The sequence below is a fragment of the Dreissena polymorpha genome, chromosome 2, assembly GCF_020536995.1.
Source record: "Dreissena polymorpha isolate Duluth1 chromosome 2, UMN_Dpol_1.0, whole genome shotgun sequence".
NCBI lineage: Eukaryota > Metazoa > Mollusca > Bivalvia > Myida > Dreissenidae > Dreissena > Dreissena polymorpha.
Window position 1 is genome coordinate 20,842,210 of NC_068356.1, and position 6,328 is coordinate 20,848,537.

A 6,328-nucleotide genomic window follows, 5' to 3' on the forward strand; every position below is an offset into this window, starting at 1 on the left:
TACTTAAGAAAGAAGACACTATTACTGAATATGTATTTTTTCTAAATAACAAAGTATTAAGCAATATTGCAATGTGTTCCACTAAAAAACATTAATAAGCGACCAAATACATCAGTTAGCGGAGAATATCCTGCATTTAATTTAAAATTACCATATGATATGAGGAAATATTTGCAGCGTACTTTCCAAAAGTAATTACTTTTTATTATTGTGTTTCATGTGTCCTTGTCAGGGAACGCACTATCTGTGCTCCATAATGTATTTATTTATATTGATAATTAAATGTAATTGTGTCGACTGAAATTGATACAAGGATATTTTGTTGTAGTGCAGTAGCTGTTTCCGGTATATTATCATTGTCAATTAGTATTAAATTCATAGTACGTGGCATGAGTCTTCCTTTTAAATATATAGAACGCATGGGTTGCTTTGAAATTCGACATAACTTGGCGTGTATTTGAATGTCAGAGTATGATTTTTAATATAAAAAATAACTTGTCGGTTGCTGTTATTTTTCTCAAACGAGTTTAAGATTTACTTAAAATCCAATACTAATACATATTCCGAAGCACGTAAGCGGTTTAATTTTAATTTTGAAAAATCCACATTCAAAGACCAATGTGACCATTGTTTTGAAAATTCGCAAATACAGCGTATTCAAAATTAAACAGTTTAAAAAGAGACCAAAAAGGCGCCTGGTTTTTTTTCCCGATGTTCCGATGTTAAATAAGAGAGACTAGAAGTACAAGGGCCCTAATCTGAGACACAGCGAAACTAAACAGTTCAGAACATGAAGTGTTCGCAGGCATTCACGTTTGCAATATTATGAATTGCCCCATTTTCTGACGGCAATGGTTTTTCAATCGAATGGACACATGTTTGACTCAACGAAGTTATCATAAAACACATGTTCTAAACAAGTTTCATTAAGACTGGGAAAAGAATTTGACATCTAGATTGTTCATCTGGTTTCAATGTAGAAACGTTATGATAACTGCTGTCAGCCATGTTTTAAACCACAAGCATTTTCGAACTCCCCCTATATATGATTGTTACACATTTTCTGTGCTTATGTAATAATGGTTTGGGCGAAATGTGTCTCTTACAGTTTTCAAACGGTTTACTTTAGCCATGTAACGTCACCTGCCGCGCCCCATGGCCGGCATTTTTTTTAATAAACCGGGATTACGTTCCAAGTGGCCCTAACAATCATAAGACCAACTGTTCAGCGAAAGTTTCATGATAATTGGGCAACGTATTTGACCTCTGGAGTTTTCACAATGTTTCATTATAACCATAAATATGTTGTTTTTTTCAACGGACCATACCATTTTCGAATGCAGACAATACCATTTTAAAATATCGATGAATGACAACGTATATGAATGACGGACTAAAGGTGATCACAAAAACTCACCTGAGCACATTGTGCTCAGGCTAAAGACGGTCTGGGCATACGAAGCAGAGAGATCAAAAGGAAACCCATGGCATATAGTAATAAAGTGAGTTGAAATTAGATTTAATAACCATATGTGTTCAAATAATTCTGGTACAACTGTCGCTTGTTCATGACTTTTATTATTAATAATTACAAAGTGGTTATAATTTGATTGATTTTAAGGATAATTTTTTGGGGGTTGGTAAAATGGCCATATATATAGACTCATTAAATGTTTTAGTTTTGTTGGAAACACATTGTAATTTGAATGGATCGCATTTGAACATATTTAAAACAATCGCTTTGCTTATTTGGCTTTCGAAATCATCGGAAACAGACGTGCATAGTGATTAAATAGTAAAGTTTCGTTCCTTAATCTAATAAAAATGACGAAAACAGCCGCGTTTCACTGATTCTAATTAGAGATGGAGTCCGAGAGATTCAATTGCATGGGCACGCCAATAAATTTTATCCCAACGCTTCTTTTGTGAAACACTGATAAGAAAAAAGTGCAATCTTTAAACCCGTTATGTGTAAGATTCTCATAAAAAAATGTTAGTATAGACCAATTATAATCAAGGTAATGTGGCACCTTCTTTATTGTGTCCAAGTTTCAAAGAAATTTACTCTGCAAGCGAACGTTGAGGCAATTAAGTTTCTTAACAAGCTCAATTCGGTCATACAATTATGAGGCAATTTACTGAGAAAAGGCTCAATTAGCGACCAGACACAATTTTCTTACAAACTATCAATGATAAATTACTTATATTAATATCTTATGCCATAGCAATTATAGCATAGTGTACGGAATGAAGAAGCCACTTATAAGAAATATTAGGCCTCATTTATGTCGATGATCTTTGTATAACTGGAGTGAGTATTGATAGCTATTTCGACTTATTTACTTCTCAACAGTTCACGTAGGCCACAAGTATTTTCAAATAATGGTTGTTATCGGATTTTTTAAGTTTTATTGTCAGAATGACGTTCAATTTTTCATCAACAAATTATGCTCTTTTATTTATTTTTTTCAAACTTCGAACATGGCATAAAATGTCCGAAGTCAAATTCCGTTCTCAATACAAGAAATGATAATAAAACCACTCAACGGAATTAATAAAATAGGTCTTAAGATCGGAGAATTATTTTAATCGATGTTTTACAGGCTGCAATCTAATAAGATCTCATGTGATATAGACGTGTGTTTTTGATCGATTGTTATGTCTATTTATATATGTAAATATATAAGGTCATATCAATATCATTTACATGTATTAACAAAACCAACTCCGTTCGCGCTAGCCAGAAATGGCAGACTAAAAATATACAGCGTAACGCAGATGGAAAGCAACTACTACGTGTTAAATTAATAATAATAATAACACATACAATAGCTAGTCCTCGAGTCCATATACAGTCCATGTACTAAAACACCTTTAAGTAGACCCCATTCAGAGAGCCGTAAATTAAACCAAGAATCTAAAAAGCTTAAATATGTATACAAAAATAAGCGTCTATTGCAGTACAAAACTGTTCGTTCAATTTTTCTATTGGGAATAATCAGTTACCAACTGCAGACTAAAAAAATGATTTTTATCCCGGGTGTGAGTGTATATAAATGCCATTTTCTGAGGTACTGTGGAAATTGAGAAGATCGAAATAGTGAAGCACGAAAAAATGACTTGGCTAAATCGATAAACATATTAATTAAAACAGTGGATGTGAGGCAGTGGATAAGACTTTCGGTCGCGATACGCGGGCGGAAAATGTGGACGCGGAACGCAAATACATGGAATAGCTGAAACAGATTTCAACCAATTCGTTTTTTTTCACGGACACGGACACACTGACACGGGACGCGGACGCGGAGACATGGAATACCGGCCTTATTTGTTATTGTGTGCGAATTGTGAATCTAACTTGTTACAGTTATCCCCCCTGAAAGTATAACCAATTTAAATGATGACTGTACTTCAGTACTTCTGTAAATCTGATAATTGTAAACATTGGTTGTATTTTGTTCGTAAACATTTGGATCATCATAATTAAATACAATATTGTGACGTGTCCATACCTATAGCTAAGCATGCTATTGTTAAGCACATTGAAGAAAACATGATGTTTGAATTTAAAAATGATTGGTTCAACCAGATAAATGCTATTCATGGTCCGTCTGGCAGAGGTGGTAACAAGTAAAGAACCTATTGTACATTTAAACATGAATATAGTGTTGAGAAATATTGTATTAAACCAAAATTTCATAAATCAGCATTGTGTAAATTTAGGAGTGGTGCTGTTCCGCTGCGGATTGACACAGGGCGATATGAAGGTCTGCCTTTGGATCTAGATGTTTTTGTCCATTATGTAATGCCAATTATATCAGTGTTATTGAACATGAAAGCAATGTTTTACTCGATTGCAATGTGTACTGGTATTTAAGAAATACCCTGTTTGATAAAGCTTAAGTTTCTGCATCTGATTTTATGACTTTTAGCAATGATGATAAACTTAAATTGCTTTTTACTGATTATAATCTGGTTAGAATTTTAGCCAAAACATGTTTCTTAATACTACAAAGACGACAATCTTACATGTGTAAATGGTATTTATTGACATTTAATGGTACAAATTACTAGCCTGTTGGTACCAATTTTATTCAAATAAACTGTGTAAATAGTTGTAAACTGATTATTGTTTTGTTTTATTGTATATAGTCCTTTTAGACTATTTATATAATGTAATGCCAAGTATTTTTTGTAATCTTAGTACTACATTTTATTCTATACTAGAATGTTTTGGCTAATCAGTTCTTTTATGATCTGATCATAGGGGATAATGATTTCTTATCACCTTTTTTTCTCGTTTCAGTGTGCACTTGCACCTTTTTTCCAGTGTTTTATTATTGACATTTTATTGCAGTATCTAACGATCAGCTTAGCAAAACAATCTACGTTTTATGTGTAAACTTTAGTTGATATATTATTGTGTTATTAGAATGTTTGATATTTTGATATTAGTTGATATAAGTTTTAAAAGAAAGGAGGATAACTTGGAAGTGCTTAATTACAAAGGATACAATGTGAGCTTCCGACTTAGCTCCCCTTTCAATAAGTTTTAAATAATTAATATGTCTGTGATGTTAAAGGGGCCTTTTCACAGATTTTGGCATTTTTTAACTTATTCATTAAATGCTTTATATCGATAAATGTAAACATTGGATCGTAAAAGCACCAGTACAAAATCAAGAATAAAATTTAAAAAAGGAAAAGAAGATTGCCCGGACCAGATTCCGAACCAGTGACCCCTGGAGTCCTGCCAGAGTCCTGAAGTAAAAACGCTTTAGCCTACTGAGCTATTCCGCCGAGTATACACAGTTTAAGTATTTTATACCTTATATAAGCAATCTTCGTAGTTTCACAAAATTTAACGACAAAAACAGAACTCTCCAAATTATTCAATCGTTTCGCGTTGCAACGCTTTATAATTTTTAGGTTTTAAAATCGTCAAAAGATGCATAAAAAGGCTATATTAGACCATGGTAAATGTTCAGTATTACTGTTTCCTCACAAATATCATAACTAAAACGAAAATTTGCGAATCTGAAACAAATTTTTTCAATTTTGTCAATTTACCAAAGCGTGAAAAGATCCCTTTAAGATTTACTAGTCTCTTGTAACTCAATATTGAGTGGCAGTAATGATTGTGTTTTATGCTTTTAAAGTATTGGTATATCTGGAGCCGTATTCACCAATATCCGTAAGTCTATTTTTTTTAGACTTACGCTAAGTTTCAGACTCAGACTCAGACTCAGTTTAAAAAAAGTTAATTCACGAAACTGAAATCATCCCAGTTTTAGACTCAGACTCATAACCCTGAGTCTAAAATTTTGAGTCTACTATTTGTAGACTTACGTACGTGTAGTCGCGACGTGGCTGACAGCACTGGTCTGTCACAGGCTACAGTTTGTAGGGTCTGTGCACAGGTCAGTGCTATATTGGCCGCAAAAGTGTCGGACTTCGTCAAGTTCCCGACTGGAATAGACGCCGCCCGTGTGAATCAAGGGCTTGGAGCCATAGCCGGTATGTGAAGGAAAAAAACATTTTAGTGGTCATCCATTCAGTTAGCTAGCGTCCTGTTTTTGTTTACAAACATTGATATATATAGCCTCCAAACGCTATTGATATTTTAAAAAGTTTCAATTCTTTAAAATAAACTAGATTTATGCATGTTTTAATCCCATTTTACTGTATCCTCTACATTTTCAATTAATTGACATAACACAACATGCGAATTTTGTTATAATTTAAAATATTACACAATTTATAGTTTGATTTGAAAGACTACTTACAATCTATTTTTAAGATTGTGTGTATTCGATTCACTTAACTTTCGAATACTAAACGTTAATAATTTCTAATAATTATTGAAAATGTTATAGCGCAGTTGGTCCAGCGTCAGATTTACATTTGTTCACAAGTTCCTCTTTTGGTAGTTCGCTCCCCGCGGCGGTTTATATTTTTTTATATGATTGTTCGTATATATTTATAATATTAAATGATTGAGCAATGGTTTTTAATGCAAACGCTAATTATGGTTAGAGGTTCTTGGAAATTAAGTAAAAATCGTGTATTCAACGATTGATTGCATGTTTTCAAAACTCATGTTGTTTGTCAGTGTTAAAATGCCCACACACATAAGTATGATATAACCAAATATAACTGTGAGATTGTGGCAAGCAAGGACAGCGTTTTGTTGAACAATGTCCAAATTTAATCTTAACCCCCCACATGTTGTAAGTTTGGGGTTTTATTGTTGTTAAACTTAATTATGATTATAATTTATATTATTTTGGACCATTTTGTCACGAGTCAGTCGGTTCGTAAATAAGTC